Source organism: Cetorhinus maximus, chromosome 1 (assembly GCF_964194155.1).
Source record: "Cetorhinus maximus chromosome 1, sCetMax3.hap1.1, whole genome shotgun sequence".
NCBI lineage: Eukaryota > Metazoa > Chordata > Chondrichthyes > Lamniformes > Cetorhinidae > Cetorhinus > Cetorhinus maximus.
In genome coordinates, this window is record NC_135879.1 from 68,887,387 (window position 1) to 68,906,061 (window position 18,675).

The following is an 18,675-nucleotide window of genomic DNA, read 5'->3' on the forward strand; positions in this document are numbered from 1 at the left end:
TCAGGCCTCGGGTGGGAAGGTGGGGTGGCAGGGCTCCATTAGAAGCCCCCTTTTAACCTTGGGCCTTAAGGTCCGGTAACTGCAGGACCTCCCTCCGCTTCCCCCCCCCCCAAGCCTCCCCTACCCTGAGACCCCCAAAACTTACCTCTTCCTGGAATTCCAGGACTTAGGCTCTGGGGACTGCTTGCAGTTCCAGTCCTGGCCATTGCATCTTCTGACACTGCATGGACTAGAGAACTGCCAGCCAATCGGATTGGCCGGCAGCACTGTAAAGCAGGAGTTCCTCTCAAGTGAGGAACAGAAGTCAGTTAACACTTATTGGAGGATGAAATCGCTGTGGGGTAGGCAGTTTTCCCCGCCTACTCTTCGGATGGTGGGAAAGGATACCCCGTCATCCTAAAGACTCTGGCCATAGTGGTTGAAAACTTTGACTTCCACACAAAACTGGCATTGGTGGAGCAGTTACTCCTCTTGCCTGAACATGCTGGCAAGAGGGCCGAACAAAATTTGCATTTGAGATTTACTTAAATACTTCAAGTGAGGAGCAGGCACCAAATGCCTAGCAGGTTGGATTTAGGAATGGGAAAGGAGGCAATATCAAAGAGTGCCATGAAAGGGCTGGAGTTGATTAGAGTTAGGGTTGGTTCCCTGTTTTGATGGTAATGGTAGATTGGCAGATATACCGGGCCATGAGGTTGCAAATTACAGTGGAATACGATTCTGCTGCTGATGGTCCACAACACCTCAAAGACACCCAGTTTTGAGCGGCTACATCTAATCTGAATCTATTCCATTTAGTGATTGTGCCATCAAAGCAACGGAGGTGTCACAGCCATCTGCAACTGTGTCCCAGTTTTTATTGTCAATATCCGTTTCAAATCTCACTTGCAAGTGTCCTTGTAGCGGAGGTATGGGCGCCCAGAAGGTCATGACCCCATTGGTCAGTTCACCATACAGAAGGTCTTTGTGTATATGGCCGTCATCCATCCAATAAACATGTTTGAGCCAGCGTAGACATTGTTGGCTTAACAATGAGTGAATGCTGATGGAATTAGTACACTCCAGGACCTCTGAGCTGGTGACCTTGTCATGTCACGAGATGCTGGAGATATGTCTGAGGCAGCAAAGGTGGAAACTGTTTAGCCTTTCCTCCTGCCTGGAATATCCAGGTCTCAATACTGTAGATGAGTGGACTGAGGACACAGTTTTGGTACACTTGCCGTTTGAAGTTCACAATCAGGTTACTATTGTTCCACACTGTCTTACTCAGCTTGGGCATAACAGTTTATCGTGTACATAAATTATTTGGACTTAAATGTAGGGGTTATGTTCAAAAAGTTCGCGGATGACACAATAATTGGTAGGGTGGTAAATAGTGAGGAGGATAGCCGTAAACTGCAGGAGGATATCAATGGACTGGTCAGATGGGCAGAGCAGTGGCAAATGGAATTCAACCTGGAAAAGTGTGAGGTAATGCACTTGGGTAGGGCTAACAAGACAAAGGATTACATTATGAAAGTACTGAAGATCAGAGAGACCTTGATGTGCATATCCACAGATCCCTGAAGGTAGCAGGGCAGGTAGATAAGGTGGTTAAGAAGGCCTTTGGGATACATGCCTTTGTTAGCCGAGGCATAGAATGCAAGAGCTGGAAGGTTATGCTAGAATTGTATAAAATACTGGTTAGGCCACAGCTGGAGTACTGCTGGTCACCACATTATAGGAAGGAAGGATTGCACTGGAGATGGTGCAGAGGAGATATACCAGGATGCTGCCTGGGCTGGAGGGGCTGAGCTATGAGGAAACATTGGATAGGCTGTTTTCCTTGGAACAGCGAAGGTTGAGAGGGAACTTGACAGAGGAGTATAAGATTATGAGGGGCATACATAGGGCAGATAGAGGGGTCAATAACCAAGGGACATAGATTTAAGATAAGTGGTAGAAAGCTAAGAGGGGAGTTGAGGAGGAATTTTTTCACCCAGTGGGTGCTGGGAGTCTGGAACTCACTGACTGAAAGGATGCTTGAGTCAGAAACCCTCGTAATATTTAAGAAGTATTTAGATATTCACTTGTGTTGACATAGCCTCCAAGACTATGGACCAAGCGCTGGAAAATGGGATTAGTGTAGTCAGATCTTTGTTGACTGGCGTGGACATGATGGACCGAATGGCCTCTTTTTATGCTGTAAATGTTTGAGTCTATGGGGAACAGCTTTTGCAATGCCTGTGTTGATTTCAGAATCAAGTAACTGATTGCTGGTGATTGTAAAATTTAGATATGTGAAGCCATCAACAACCTCCAGCGTCACATTATTAATGCTGATAGATGGCGGTATGGCAACATCCTGAACACCCTGGCTAAATTAAAAAGCCAAACCACAAAGGTAATAACTTCTGGGTTACGATCTGAACCATGTGCAAATTGGCATAGGGTAAATAAGATTAGAGAATTGAATGCGTGGCTCAAAGACTGGTGTGGGAGAAATGGGTTTTAATTCATGGGGCACTGGCACCAGTTCTGAGGAAAGTGGGAGCTATACCATTAGAGTGATCTTCACTTGAACTGTGCTGGGATCAGTATTCTGGCGAGTCCCCCAGAGGCGACCAGCTGGTCACATGGTTTTAGCTGTCAATCACCCTTCTTGGCGACAGGCTCACCTGCCACTGGCTTAATGTCTATGGTGGCAGGATGAGGCCCTTAAGCAGTCATTAATTGGCCACTAAATGGCCGCAATAGGCAGTAGGGCGAGAAGGTTGACCATGGGCTTTCCCAGCCAGAATTTAATTCTGGTAGAGGCGATGGGTTTCCGCTGTGCCATCATCCTGTTTAATTACATGCTCTTCTTGCCTTCAAGCTCGCCACCAGTGAGAGCAGAAGATTCCATCCGATAGCTTCAACCTTTCCGGTGTTTAATTTGATGAAATTTTGTTTTATCCAGCACTGAATGTTGGACTAGCAGATTGACAACACAGCGACAGCGGTTCAAAAGAGGTGACCTCACTACAGCCTTTGACATGGTTGATCACACCATCCTATTCTAATGCTTCTCCTCCATTGTTTGAGTGAATGGATCAGCTCTTACCTTGTTCCACTCTTATTTATTCAGTCATGGCAATTGCTTTTCTTCCCATCCCCACATTATTAGTTCTGGAGTCCCCCCAAGCACCTATCCTTGGTCCATTCCAGTTTCATATTTAAATGCTGTTCTTGGTGAACAAAAGTGAGGGGATGGAACTGGGTGTTGTCAGTGTATATGTGGAATCTGGCATTCAGTTTTTAATATATTCACCAAGCGTTCTTTTTTGTAGCAAGTTGTGATCTGGAATACACTACCTGAAAATGTGGTGAAAACAGATTTAATGGTCACTTTCAAACAGGAATTAGATAAATACTTGGAAAGGAAACATTTGCCAGGCTGTGGGGAAAGAGTATGGGAATGGGATTAAATTGGATAGATCTTGGAAAGAACTGGCACAGTCATGATGAACTGAATGGCCTTCTTCTTTGCTGTGTCCTTCTGTGATTCCTTACAATCTACAGGTGATCTGAAGGGGAGAATTTTCTCCCCGTTGGGCGGGAGCAGGAGCGGGCGGGCGTGCAGCCGATCGACGCCCGCGATCGGCTGTGCAGCACCATTTTACGTGGGCGGGCAAATTAAGGCTGAGCACTACCTGTGTGGGTGGGGCGAGGTGGGGGGGGTTGCCTGAGTTGAGGAGAGTGTTCTTTTGCAAAAGAGCACAGAAATCTCCCTGAGGCACAGAGCTGCCTCAGGGAGATTAGTTTAAGTTCTGAAAATTTTAATAAAGAAAAAAAAATTTAAGACATGTCCCCTCATGTGAAAGTGTCACATGAGCTGGGACATGTCTATGAATGTTATTAAAAATTTTTATAAAACTTTAAATATCTTCATGAAACCTCATCCTGCCCGTGGATGAGGTTCCATGATAAATGTGAAAGCCACCTGGGCTCGTTGCCTGCCCACCAACCTTAAGGTTGGGCAGGCAGCTCAGTTTATTGTTTTAATTGATAGTTAAATAGCCTTAATAGGTCTTTGACAGTTCGACTCAGGTGTGCGCCTGCTGAACTGAAAATCTGAATGATACGCGGTGATGTCGGGACGCATGCCCAACGTCACTGCGCATCATTTAATGTGTTGGCGAGTAGGCCCCGCCCCCATTCGCTGATCTGAAAATTATGATTTCTTTGGTGGTTCCTGCCAACCTCCCACCTCTTGGGAGATCAGGAAAGCCTTTACAGAACTTCCAGGCCCTTGTTTCTAGGATGGATGAACAACAGAAATAAAATAAATTGGTGATTCTGAAGGATTAAGAGAAATAAAATCATACAGGCAAAAGTAGAAATTCAGTGACCGTTGCAAAGTTAGTCACTGTAAGTACAGCGTCATCGTGGGACATAAACTCAGGATTATCACTGGGCAAAAAGCGTGGGAAGGGATGGAATAATTGTTTCACACATAAGTTGGGGATTCTACCACTGGTATTTCCAACCATGTTTCTCTAAACTTCTTACCTTGCACAATAAAATATGAATTGTACAGCTAAACTGCCAAATATCGGTTTAGTATAAATACAGACAAACTTGTGTTGCTGTTTCCTGGACTTTATTCGTTAACTTGTGGATGGAAAACAGGTCCGCATACATTTACATTCAACTGTACGCATAGGGACAACTCCGTGGTCTGAAGCTTTTTTTCCTGATAATTAACCATGACTTGAATGCAGGAGTCTACTGTAGTTTGGGATTTTCAGGTATGCCAAACACAATCTGCAGAACAGCTCTTCAAGTTGTTACAGCATTGGAAGCAAGCAGGATTGATCAAATCTTCCATTTCAATAACTCCAGAAAGTATACCTCTTTAGATGTGGAACTCTCTTTCTGGATTGCTTGCGGAAGAAGTAAAACCAAGCTTTGCATCTTCCATTTTTTCTGGCATCAGAATAGCACCTTCACCTTCCTCTGATGTCAACTGATCAAGGATATCATATGCCAGTTTATATATCTCCTCATTTTCATGCAGTTGTAATTGTTCAATCATTTGCAAACCTCCACACTCTTCAATCGAGTTTGCTACCAGTTCTGTCTTATCATGTGCTGTATTCAGGATATTGCTTAACCCATCCAGCACCACAATAATTATCTGAGGGTCCAGCAGTGTTAGCAGTTTGCAAAAAGGAACTACTGCATTCTGTTCAATCAAGTAGTCGATCTGATCTTTCCTGCCACAATTAGCTAGATTGGCTATAACCCAGGCAGTTTCTTTCTGAGTAGCATAATCCCCATTTTCCATGAGGTTTACAATCATAGGAACAAGGTTAGCGTTAATCACTGCCTGTTCTTGCTGCTGGTTTCCAGCAGTGACATTGGAGAGAAACCATACAGCATCCTTGTTGATTTTTGTATTAGGATGAGTTAGCAATGCTGGGAAATGAGAAAGAGCTCCGCAGTTCAAGACCACTTGTGCTTGTTCATCAGTACCAGTTACAATATTTCCTAAAGCTCGCAATGATGCAGTCTGAATATTGACCTCCTGATGGCTAAAAAGAGGTACCAAATTAGGAACTATTCCTGAATCTATAACCATCTGGATCTGCTCATCTTCAGCATCTGTTATGTAGGACAAGGCCAAAACAGTGTCTATTAAGATATGAATATCTTTGTGGTGAACAATAACACACAGAGCTGGAAGAATCTCTTGAACAGTTTCCTTTGGCAGGGGAGGGTCTTTCTGACGGCAGAGATTAACAATGACCCATGTGACAGTGCGGAGGAAAGTAATGGGGACTGAGGCACTGACAAAAGAAAGCACGGGCTTTAGAATTCCTAGACTAATGACATAATCTCTGCATTTAGGCCCGTCAGCTATGATATTGCCTAAAGCCAGAAGTGCTTGTTCACACACATCCTGATGAGAACAGCTTAGCAGCCTTAACAAGAGTGGAACAGCATTTGATTTAATCACAGCCTCTGTGTGTTCTGAAGGACCATAAGCAATGTTTGCTAACGCCCACACTGCTTCCAACTGCAATTGATGATTGTGGTCCTGTTCTAGACAGCGTATAAGAATTGGAAAAATGCCAGATTTGATTAAGTCACCTATTGGAGGAGCATAATCACTGGACACTAGCTCTCTCGCAGCTTGCACTCCTCCTAGCTGGATTTCTTGGTTTTCACTAGCTGCACTTTTTACTATTTCTTCTAATGATACATTTTGCACTCTGATATCACCATCAGGATCAGTTTCTTCATTTCCTACTAGTACATTCCTTCGTTTTAAGTAGTGTTCATCCCTTTTGATTTTTCTGAGTTCAACAACGATCTCATTTTGTTGCCGTCTCACAGTCTCCAGATCCCGCCCTTTTTTCTTGAAACTCTTTATCCTTTGATTATCCAACTTATTGGTATCGGCCATATCCATTTGCTTCTCGGAAAGAAGGACTTGTGTTTAAAAGGAAAGTCAAAGATTCAGTAATTGCTGATCTCTTATCCACAGTTTCCTCACGTTTATACTCAGAAATGGACCACTCATTATAACTTTTAAATGGAGTAGATCTGAACTATAAATTTTCTAAGACCACATTACTAAGAGGATTGCAAAAACACAGTGCCTGTTTACGCACTGGGCCCCCCTTTGCTTACTATCTGTGACTGACTGCAGTGTGTCATCACACCAGTATTATGACAGGGTCCAAATCAAATCTCCCAGCCAATCAAATTTCCATATTCAAATAAGGTTTCAGTAAATAATTTTAGTTCATACTCTAGGCCTAATAATTATTTCAGCATAAATGCAAAAAGCCAACCAACCAGCTTATTTTACAGATTTATGTTGACATCTTGTTTACATTACAAACCCAGAGTGGCAATTGACTCAGAGCAGTAGTTTTTTTTCCTCTGCTATCCTCCATGAAATCCATTCCCCTGCCACATCAAATGTTGTTGAAGAGAGAACAGGGCTGTGTTTACTGCCTATTTTTCTCCTGTCCAATTCAATTCCCTCCTTTCCCCAGGAATGCCAGGCGAAGCTGGTGTTTGGTCTGAAGTAGTGGTAGAATGGCCTTGCATGTGGCAAATGGAGGGAGAGGGCTGAGTAAAGGCCTTGCCTCCCTTTAATTTTGACACCAGCACTGTTGAAGCCTTGAGTTTGAGTTACGTTGAAGTCTTAGGGGCTCTTTTGCACTTTCAGATTGTCTTCTGCCTCTTATGTAGAAACAGTGCAAGATTGTAGAATGGGGATGGTGGTGCAGTGGTAATGTTACTGAATTAATAATTCAGAGGCCCAGGCTAATATTCTGGGGACACAGGTTCAAATCTCACCATTACAACTGGTGGAATTTAAATTCAATTAATTCATTGATGTGGAGCTAAAATCCAGACCCAGTAACTGTGACCATGAAATTAATAGATTGCCACAAAACTTCATCTGGTTCGCTAATGCCTTTTAGGGAAGGAAATCTGCCATCCTTATCTGGTCTGGCCTACATGGGACTCCAGGCCCACAGCCATGTGGTTGACTCTTAACTGTTCTCTGAAATGGCCGAGTAAGTCACTCAGTTGTACCAAATTGCCACAGAAAAGTCAAAAAGAAACTGGATGGACCATTCAGCATCAAATTAGGTACCAAAAACAATAATGGCACATTGTGCCCACTCAACCCTGCAAAGTCTTCCTTACTAACATCTGGGGTATTATGCCAAAATTGGGAGAGCTGTCCCACAGACTAGTCAAGCAACAGCCTGACATAATCATATTCACCGAGCCATAACTTGAATGTGTAGGTTCACGGACTCCCAGGACACCTGCTCTTTTTGTGGTCTTGTGGAGTCCGTGGACCACGCATATATAGGGTGTGATAGGCTGCACTCCCTTTTTAGTTATTTAAAAAACCTTCTGTTACTGTTTTGTTTGCACTTCAGTCCCACGCTCCTGATCTACGGACACCGGAGAACCTCCTCGTGAACCTGCTCCTGGGCCTGGCCAGGTTGGCTATTAACAGGTCCAGGCAGCGGGCGATCGAGGGGAGGGTCCCGCCCGATTGTTTGCCCCTCTTCCGCGGCTACGTTCATGGCCGGGTGTCCCTGGAGAGGGAGCACGCGGTGTCTGCCGGCACCATCGAGGCCTTCTGTGCCCGGTGGGCACCGTGGGGACTGGGGTGCTTTGTTAACCCCTTTAATCACATTTTGGTTTGATGTTTGTAAGGTTCCTTTAAAGTTTTTCCTTGATTTTACAGCTGACCTTGTTAGGGGCTGTGCTTGATTTATCCCTTATTTTGTTAATTTAGTTTATTGTTTTAACTCTGAAAGACTTACATCTTCTTAACCTCCCTAATCCTGCGGCTATATCTTGGTGCTTCCCCCAACATCCACAGCGGAGGTGGAAGCAGCCTACTGACTGCTACGCTGTGTCTGTGATGACCTTGGCGGGTGTCCTCTGGAGGGCTGAGGCCTCGAGGGCCCCTGCTTGCTTTTGGGGTCCTGCTGTGTGACAATGGCACCCTCCTTGGCCTGTGGAGCTGGAGCTGCTGAGGTCACAGGAAGAGGGGATTTGGATGGGCCGGACTCCCGGAGTCACCTGGATGGATGGCTTTGGGAGGCACACCTGCTGATCCTCCTCCCTATGGGTGCTCAAGGGCACTTGGCTGACTCCTTGAGGAGAAGGGGTAGCTGGAGTGAGATCGGGCTGCCCTGCACCCCTCTCACGTACACACTGTTGGAGGCTAACTATGTCATCAGCGATGGAGTTGAGCCCATGCAGCAGTGCAGGAACAATGTCCTGGACCAAGGTCTCCATGGCAGCTGCCATCCTACCAGTGTGATCACGGTGCATTGGCGCTATCACCTCAGCAGGAAGGTGGATGGACTCCTCCATCATGCCTTGCAATCTGAAGAATGCAGCAGACAGCTTCCTGATGTTCCCAAGCTTGCCTTTGCAGCTCCAGCAACCATGGCATGACCAAGAGCAGAGGCTCGTCATCTGACTCGAACTCAGCAAATGTATGGCCTCCAACAGTTCTCTGAGTGCTGGGGAGCTGGGAACACCCTGCTGCCGCCTGCTGTGGATCAGACGGTGCAATGTGCTCACCAGATTGTGACCCCGAAGCTACTGTAGAGCTAGGTCCCACCGAGGCGTGTCTCTGCACCGGTGGAGGGTGTGACGCTGTGACAGGTCTTCAGGGAGGGTTTCAGCGGACTCCTCTTCTCAGCCCTCCTTGGGCTTGAATGGACTCATTTGGCAGTTTCCCAGATGTGCCTGTGAAAGCAAGGAGCGATAATTAGTGCATGGCAGTGGCCTGTGAAACAGGACACATCACTCACAATACGGTTGTCAATGGATGTTGCACTGCTGGATCCTCACTTGTTTGAGCACCGCCGACCTCACCATCAGTACAGGAACGGTCCTCGCTGGCCAACTGGATGGCTCTGTTTTCAAAGCCTGTGAGGACCTTGATTTCAGGCTTTCATCCACCAATCTGCGACCTCCTCTTGTTGTTGTGTGCCAGCTTGTCCTGCATGAATAGTGATGGAGCGAGTGTAAGCAGGACACCTGCCAGGCCAGATGATAAGTATGCCTGGCTTGTGTGGGTGGTGAGTGGTACCATGAGAACCCACCCGCCATCGAAACGGCACATTTCCCGGGAATACATAATTAATGCGGCCGGTTTGGGACAATACAACATGAGAAGCTGCTTTTGTGGCTGGCGGGTAAAACATTGTTTACCTGCCCACTACTGCACTTAGTGCAAACCTGGGTCGATTCCACCCCTGGTGTCTCAGGCACCTCCACATCACCATCCCTGGGTATGTCCTGTCATGTTACAAATATCATTCCATGCAGCATGGGTCATGAATATTAAGAGCAGCAACGATGTAATGCAGTGTTAGTTTGTGTGCGCCCTATAGGTGATCCCACCGTGACTATTAAACAAACCAGAAAGTACAAATTTTACTTTAGCAGCGTCGTGCAATATTGTTAATTTGACAGAAAAATATCCTATTAGTTATTTATAACACTGTGCAGATGATAACATGGATTTTAGTGACTGCCTCAGCCCTCATTAACATGTTCTGCACATATGGACATTGTGACAGCAAATTCATATTTTGAAGGAATTTGAAGGAAAGATTCAATACTTGCAACCCAGATAAACTGCTTAAGACCTTTTCCATTCTGTAGAAGTGGAAGAAGACTTTCACCTGCCTGGGTGCATGATATTATTCAATATAATTATCTCATACAAGGGGTGTAATTGGATTCTATTTTATCAGTGATCTCACAGGGCAGAAAGATTAAATGACTCCTGAGCAACAAAGTGGAATGATTGAACAACATGGGTCTTCACGGTCAGCGAGAAGCGTTGGAGCCCTCAAGTGTTTCGGTGCACACAATTATTAAGAGGCCAGAGGACAAAGACTGAATGGTTCACAATTGTATCTGTGTTCCCTTGAGCAACAAGTCTGCATACTCTGCTGATTGCTGCTGCTCACAACAATATATTTTGACTATTTACTATGCAACACAACCTTATCACAATATTTCAATACCTCAAAAAACTCTTTAAAAAGCACCAAGATAGAGTAGGATAGTAGGTAAGTGGACAAAAGGTCAAGATTTAAGTCAACGGAAAAGACTTTTGAGAATCACGTGCAGTGTAAAACAGGTTACTGATTCACTATTAGCCCATTACGCACTTACATACGAACATACGAAATAGGAGCAGGTGTAGGCCATTGGTCTCTCAAGCCTGCTCTGCCATTCAATAAGATCATAGCTGATTTGTTGGTGTTACAAATTCTACATTCCTATCAACCCTTGATACCCTTTGATTCCCTTGCCTAACAAGAATCTATCTACTTCTGCCTTAAAAATATTCAGTGGCCCTGCCTCTAAGGCCTTCTGATGCAGAGAGTTCCAAAGTTGCACAACCCTCTGAGAGAAAAAATTCCCCTCGTCTCTGTCCTAAAAGGGTGACCCCAAATTTTAAAACAGTGGCTCCTGGTTCTGGACTCACCCACAAGAAGAAACATCCTTTCAATGTCCACCTTGTCAATACCGTTCAGGATCTTATATACTTCAATCAAGTCATTTCTCACTCTTCTAAACTCCAGTGGAAATAAGCCCAGTCTGTCTAAACTCTCCTCATAAGATGACCTGCTCATTCTAGGTATCAATCTAGTAAACCTCCTCTGAACCTCCTCCAATGAATTACATTATTCTTTAAATAAGGAGACCAAAACTGCACACAGTATTTGAGATGTGGTCTCACCAATGCCCTGTATAAGTGTAACATCCGTCCTTTTATGTTCAATTCCTATCATAATAAAGGATCACATTCCATTAACATTCTTAATTACTTCCTGTACCTGCATATAAACCTTTTGTGACTCATGCGCTAGAACACCTAGATCCCACTGCACCTCAGAATTCTGCAGCAGTTCTCCATTTAAGTAATACTCTGCTTTTTTTATTATTCCTGCTAAAGTGAACAACTTCACATGTTCCCATGTTATACTCCATCTGCCAGATTTTTGCCTACTCCCTCCTTTCTTGAATAGAGGGGTTATATTTTCTACTTTCCAGTCTGATGGAACCTTTCCAGCATGTAGCTAATTGTGGAAAATTAACCCCAACAGATCTACCATCTCATTAGCCACCTCTCTTAAGATCCTAGGGTGAAGTCCATCAGGACCCGGAAACTTGTCAGTCTGCAGCTTTATCAGCTTGCTCAGTGCCGCTTCCCTAGTGATTGTAATTTCACCAAGTTGCCCACTCCCTTCCACCTCCATATTTACAGCTATTACTGGAATGTTTTTTGTATTCTCGATAGTGAAGAGAGAAACAAAATATTTGTTCATTTCATCCACCATTTCCTTATCATCAGCTATTAACTCTCCATTGTCACTCTCTGGAGGACCAACACTCACTTTACTTATATATATGTATAAAAACAAAAAAACTGCGGATGCTGGAAATTCAAAACAAAAACAAAATTACCTCGAAAAACTCAGCAGGTCAGGCAGCATCGGCGGAGAAGAATAAAGTTGATGTTTCGAGTCCTCGTGACCCTTCAACAGAACTGAGTAAAATTAGGAGAGGGGTGAAATATAAGCTGGTTTAAGGTGGGGGTGGGGGGAGAGGGTGGTTGTAGGGACAAGCAAGCAGTGATAGGAGCAGATAATCAAAAGATGTCACAGACAAAGGAACAAAGAGGTGTTGAAGGTGGGGATATTATCTAAGAGAATGTGCTAATTAAGAATGGATGGCAGGACACACAATGCATTGGAGAGACCAAACGCAAACTGGGCGACCACTTTGCAGAACACCTGCGGTCTGTCCGCAAGAATGACCCAAACCTCCCTGTCGCTTGCCATTTTAACACTCCACCCTGCTCTCTTGTCCACATGTCTGTCCTTGGCTTGCTGCATTGTTCCAGTGAAGCTCAACGCAAACTGGAGGAACAGCACCTCATCTTCCGACTAGGCACTTTACAGCCTTCCGGACTGAATATTGAATTCAACAACTTTAGATCTTGAACTCCCTCCTCCATCCCCACCCTCTTTCCGTTTCTTCCCCCTCCCTTTTGTTTTTTCCAATAATTTATATAGATTTTTCTTTTCCCACCTATTTCCATTATTTTTAAATTTATACCTTTTATGCCCTGTTAATCTTATTTCACCCCACCCCCACTAGAGCTGTACCTTGTGTGTCCTGCCATCCATTCTTAATTAGCACATTCTCTTAGATAATATCACCACCTTCAATACCTCTTTGTTCTTTTGTCTGTGACATCTTTTGATTATCTGCTCCTATCACTGCATGCTTGTCCCTACAACCACCCCCCCCAACCACTTCTCTCTCTCTGTCTCTCACCGCGCCCCCCCCCCCCCCCCCCCCCCCCCCAACCTTAAACCAGCTTCTATTTCACTCCTCTCCTAATTTTACTCAGTTCTGTTGAAGGGTCATGAGGACTTGAAACGTCAACCTTATTCTTCTCCGCTGATGCTGCCAGACCTGCTGAGTTTTTCCAGGTAATTCTGTTTTTGTTAGTCACTTTACTTACTCTTTTCCTTCTTAAATACCTGTAGAAACTCTAGCTATCTGTTTTTACGTTTCTAGCTAGCTTTCTCTCATACTGTAATTTCTTTCTCTTGATTAACCTTTTAGTCATTCACTGCCGCTCTTTATATTCTGACCAATCATCTGACCTGCCACTCTTCTTCGTGCAGTTTTATACTTTTTCCTTAAGTTTGATGCCTTCCTTAACTTCTTTAGTTAACCACGGATGGTGGGTCCTCCCCTTAGGATTTTTCTTTATAGTAGGAATATACTTATTCTGAGTATTCTGAAATATACCCTTAAATGTCTGCCACCGCATCTTTATTGACCTATCGCCTAGCCTAGCACGCAGTTCACTTCAGCTAGCTCATCTTTCATGCCCACATATTTGCCCTTATTAAAGTTTAAAATACTGGTCTTAGACCCACTCTTCTCCCTTTCAAACTGAATGTAAAATTCAATCATATTGTGGTCGCTGCTACCTAGAGCTGCCTTCAGTCTGAAGTCGTTAATTAATCCTGTCACATTACATGATACCAAGTCTAATATAACCTGCTCTCTGGTTGGCTCCAGAACATGCTGCTCTAAGAAACTATCTTGAAAGCATTCTATGAATTTCTCATACAGGCTATTGCTGCCAATCTGATTTTTCTAGTTTATATGTTGATTAAGATCACCCATGATTATTGCCGTCCCTTTATCACAAGCACACAATATTTGTTCTTGTTTACTTTGTCTTTCATTGTGGTTACTCTTCGACGGCCTGTAGACCACTCCCACTAGTGATTTTTTTCCACTACTATTCCTTATCTCCACCCAAACCAATTCTATGTCCTGATCTCCTGAACCAAGGTCAACCCTAATTATTGCACCAATGCCATCCTTGATCAACAGTGCTGCCCCTCCATCTTTACCTAGCTTCCTATTCTTTTGAATGCCATATACCCCTCAATGTTCAGGATCCAATCCTTGTTATCCTGCAGCCACATTTCCGTAATGGCTATAAGATCATATTTATTTACTTCAGTGTGTGCTTTCAATTCATTTACTTTGTTATGAATGCTACATGCATTCAGATACAGAGCCTTTAGTTTTGTCTTTTTTTTAAATCTTTGTAACACCTAGTCTTGCCTATTAGTGTATTCTTAGGTTTTATCTCTCTGTCAGTTTCTGCTATTCTATGACCCTCATTTCCCAGCTTACTATTGTGCTGTCCTGCCATTACTCTACCCCTTGATTTGCTACATCTACCCAAGCTTCTGTTCTGGCAATCTTACCCCACATAGCCTGCTCAGAGTAAACTTCCATTAGTAACAAAATAAACAGCCATGATTCCACCTTCAATTTGCAAGATAATTATGGATGACAAAGGTCATCTAGCCCAGTTCATCTCATCCATCCCAGAATGACATACAAACATGTGTATTATGACCATTCAGCCCCTCAAGCCTGCTCCGCCATTTGATAGCCTTGTATACATTATACCAGTGACTACAACTTAAAAGTACTTAATCAGCTGTGAAGTGATTTTGGACATCATGAAAGGTGCTGTATAAATGTAGGTTTTGTCTTTCTTTCATTAGACCTGCATGCAGTAGGCAGAGACTGTAACAATGGTGAATCATGGCCCAATGCTGACTCTTTAAGGGTAATTAATCACAGAGCAATCAACTTATGTTTAGAAAGTGGCTACAAAAAATCACTACATTTACAAAACAATTCAACTCTGTAGCTAACCTTCCTCTCCCATGCTTCCTCCATTCCCTCCAATCTCCCCCCCAAACCCCCTCCCCAACACACACACAAATTCTGCAGGGATTTGACTTACCATTTTCCAAGTAAGAACACTCTCCTGGCAATTGCTGCACAGCTGTTGCCCTTCAGGCAGCTTCAGTGGATGAGGTTTCCTCAAAAATTGAAAGGTCGCTTGGCCTATTCACTCACCCGCCAACCATAAGATTGGACAGGCAGGGGAAAATTCTGTTTAATTGATCGATTAATGAGCTTAACAGCCCTCTTAATTGTGCACTGCCAATTCCCATGTGCGCTATTTCACGCTCATGTGTGTCGGGCATGCGCCCGCACGCTAAGGTGAAAATTCAGCCCATAATTTTGACTTTGGTCCCTTCATTCTGACTTCAAGTATTTTTTATCACTTTCAGAAAGAAAACAAAACATAGAAGTAATGTGAGTTACTCCAAAGAAGTAACTAACCTGCTAATTACATTTGCAGAATACCTAGATAACACAGGATCTTCACAAAGCCAATTGAAGCTCCACTTAATTCCTCACTTATACTGTTCAACTACAATAACACTGTGATCTCTGAAGTCTGCTTGCCTATCTGACAATGACTGCATCAAAATACACATTACAGAGAACAATAAATTACTCTCTGGCAGGTGGAGTCAAATTATACTTTTCAAACTTCTAGGTGTGACATGTCCTCCAAGAGGTGCGGACACAATGGGCCGAATGGCCTCCTTTTGCACCATAACAATTCCATGAAGAGGACCAATCAGAAATCTGGTGTAATGCATTCATATTGCAAATAAACACTGCCTTTCTGTACTATAAAGTTCAGTGATTGCATCTGAAATAAAACAAAATGTTGCAACACAACAGGCCAACTTTGAGTGCAACTCTTCATCAAAACTGAGAAAAGGGAATAATGGAAGAGTAGATGAACAACCAATATTGCAATCACAGAAAGATTCCTTTCCACAATGGTCAACAGGACTGTGATTGTGACTGTTTCATTTCCTGAGCCTCTACCCTTGCTCTCACAAAAAACAAAGAGGCTTACCTTTTCAAGCCTTCTAACCCAGCAGGCTCTAAATTATCAGATTATTTTCCCCTTTTTATATTGCATTGACTGGCCTCTAGGTGAACATTTCTCTTCAACATCCCCCTGCATTATTCAAGTGAGTTTTGTAATCTCTAATCCATGCCTCGTCTACCGTGTTATTATTGATTGGCCAACCAATGGAAAGAATTATTGATTGTTTACTTACACTCCTGGAATCTTCCTTCCTTTCTTCAAACATTCTGGGGCCATAAGAGCCTTTTCCTCCTTGTCAGATTTTCCATCCTGCCCTCTCCTTGTGCTATTCTTGTAACCATACACACCTCCACTGGACCCATCCTTTGTTTATTTCTTCATTCCATTATTACCTCCTTTTGTCTTGCACCATTATCCATCTGTCATTAATGACTCCTGCTCGGAACCCTATCACAGAACCCCCCGCCCTCCTTTGCTCTTTTCTCCCCTGTCCCTCCTTTTTCTTGGCTCAGTGCTGACATAAACAAGGGATGCTGGTTTTGTCATATAAAGAGTATCTGAGATGGTCAAGATGGGGCGTTCAGCTGCAGCACCTGGTTAGCCTGCATTTAGCGCAAAATGCTATCTAATCCCACTTTTCAGACAAGTCATCCACAATCAGACTTTCGAGCAGTGTTGCCTTCCCTTCCACAACTGAGGGTCCATTGAGAAGCCTGCAAACTGCACTCAATCCTTCACCATGAAGAAACAGCAAAAAAAAGACAATTCCGCTTCTACCCAATGACCATCACCATTCCTTATCTACAAAAAAACAAACAGCACTTACAAATATTGAACTATTGATCTGGTGCTAATCTTTAGAGACTATCCTACAAGTGCTGTTACCTACTCTGGTACTTCTACAAAGTTCAAACCAAATGGCAGCTGCATACGAGGTGGGTGGCTGCTGAGAATCTGAAGAGGACTGGAGAGGTTGCCTCAGACTGCATCATTTCAGTGTGGGCTTGAGCAGTCTGGGCCACCTGTTTGGGACAACCAATTACAAATGAAATGGTGGAGTGACTGGGAAGGAAGCAGGAATGCTGCTGCAAGGATTTGGACTCCGTACTAAACCCCAGAGTAAGAAAATTCTTGTTGAGGAGTAACCACATTGGTAAAAAGGACAATCACTAATTTGGAATGCAAACTAACAAGGTTTATTGGACAATAGAGATTTACACTTAACATTTCATCAGTTGAGGCACAACATGATACACAAGTTCAACGTGTATCGGCCTGTCTTTCCTATGGATTCTGAGACTCCTGGGGTCTTCTGTTCTTGGTTCCTTGAACCTGGACTCTCGAGCCATGATGTTCTTCAAGATTTTAGCTTCTCCAACTTAACTCTAACATTTATACAAATCCATTTGCAGCTTTAAGACTTCAATCCAGTGAATCCTTTTCCAACCCACAGCTTCCTAGTCTACATTAACTGGTGAAGCGACACACTTCACAGCTACCTGCTGAGTGTTCTTTCTCTCTTGTTCTGTCTAAAGGCAATTACTTTAGTCCTAGCAACCCTGTCTTCATAGGATCCACTGGTTCTAATATGGTAAGTCTTCACTTAAGTTGTGGTTGTGTTCCTGAAAATTGTGACTTTAAGTAAAACAACTTTAAGTAAATCATAGGTTCCCATAGGAATCAATGTTAAAGCTCGAGTTAGGTTCTTTTGGATATTTCTTGCCTAGAAAGAAACAATGTACAAGTTGAAATCCGCAGGCCCGGATGAGATGTATCCCAGGCTGTTGAGGGAGGCAAGGGGAAGAGATATCAGGGGCCCTGGCAGTAATTTTCAAATCCTCTCTGGCCACAGGTGAGGTGCCAAAGGACTGGAGGACTGCTAACGTTGTCCCATTATTAAAAAAGGGAGGAAGGGATAGACCAGGAAATTACAGGCCAGTCAGTCTAACCTCAGTGGTGGGGAAGTTACTAGAAAGAATTCTGAGGGACCAAATATATCTGCACTTGGAGAGACATGGATTAATCAGGGATAGTCAGCATGGATTTGTTAAGGGAAGGTCGTGTTTGACAAATTTGATCAAATTTTTTGAGGAAGTAACCAGGAGTGTTGATGAGGGTAATGCATTTGATATGGTCTACATCTACATGGACTTTAGCAAGGTTTTTGATAAAGTCCCTCATAGCAGACTGGTCAAGAAAGTAAGAGCCCATGGGATCCAAGGCAAAGTGGCACATTGGATCCAAAATTGGCAGAGAGGCAGAAAGCAGAGGGTGATGGTAGAGGGATGTTCTATGACTGGAAGTCTGTTTCCAGTGGGGTTCCGCAGGGCTCGGTGCTGGGGCCCTTACTGTTTGTGGTGTGCATAAATGATTTGGACTTAAATGTAGGGGGTATGATCAAGAAGTGCGTGGATGACACAAAAATTGGCAGGGTGGTAAATAGTGAGGAAGATAGCCGTAAACTGCAGGAGGATACCAATGGACTGGTCAGGTGAGCAGAGCAGTGGCATATGGAATTCAACCCGGAAAAGTGTGAGGTAATGCATGTGGGGAGGGCTAACAAGGTAAGGGGTTACACTATGAATGGTAGGACCCTGGAAAGTACTGAAGATCAGAGGGACCTTGGTGTGCATATCCAGAGATCCCTGAAGGTGGCAGGGCGGGTAGATGAGGTGGTTAAGAAGGCATATGAGATACTTGCCTTTATTAGCTGAGGCGTGGAATACAAGAGCAGGGAGGTTATGCTGGAACTGCATAAATTGCTGGTTAGGCCACAGCTAGAGTATTGCATGCAGTTCTGGAATCCGCATTATAGGAAGGAT

The 18,675-nt window shown here is 43.8% G+C and overlaps 1 protein-coding gene and 1 pseudogene across 1 annotated transcript in view; one reads left to right on the forward strand and one right to left on the reverse strand.

Moving 5' to 3' along the window:
- The window catches only part of ablim2 (actin binding LIM protein family, member 2), a 397,169-nt gene that overhangs the window by 102,112 nt on the left and 276,382 nt on the right, over positions 1 to 18,675 (forward strand). The gene's annotated exons all lie outside the window — the stretch shown is intronic.
- Positions 4,877 to 6,430, reverse strand: LOC144688688 (importin subunit alpha-3 pseudogene; annotated as a pseudogene).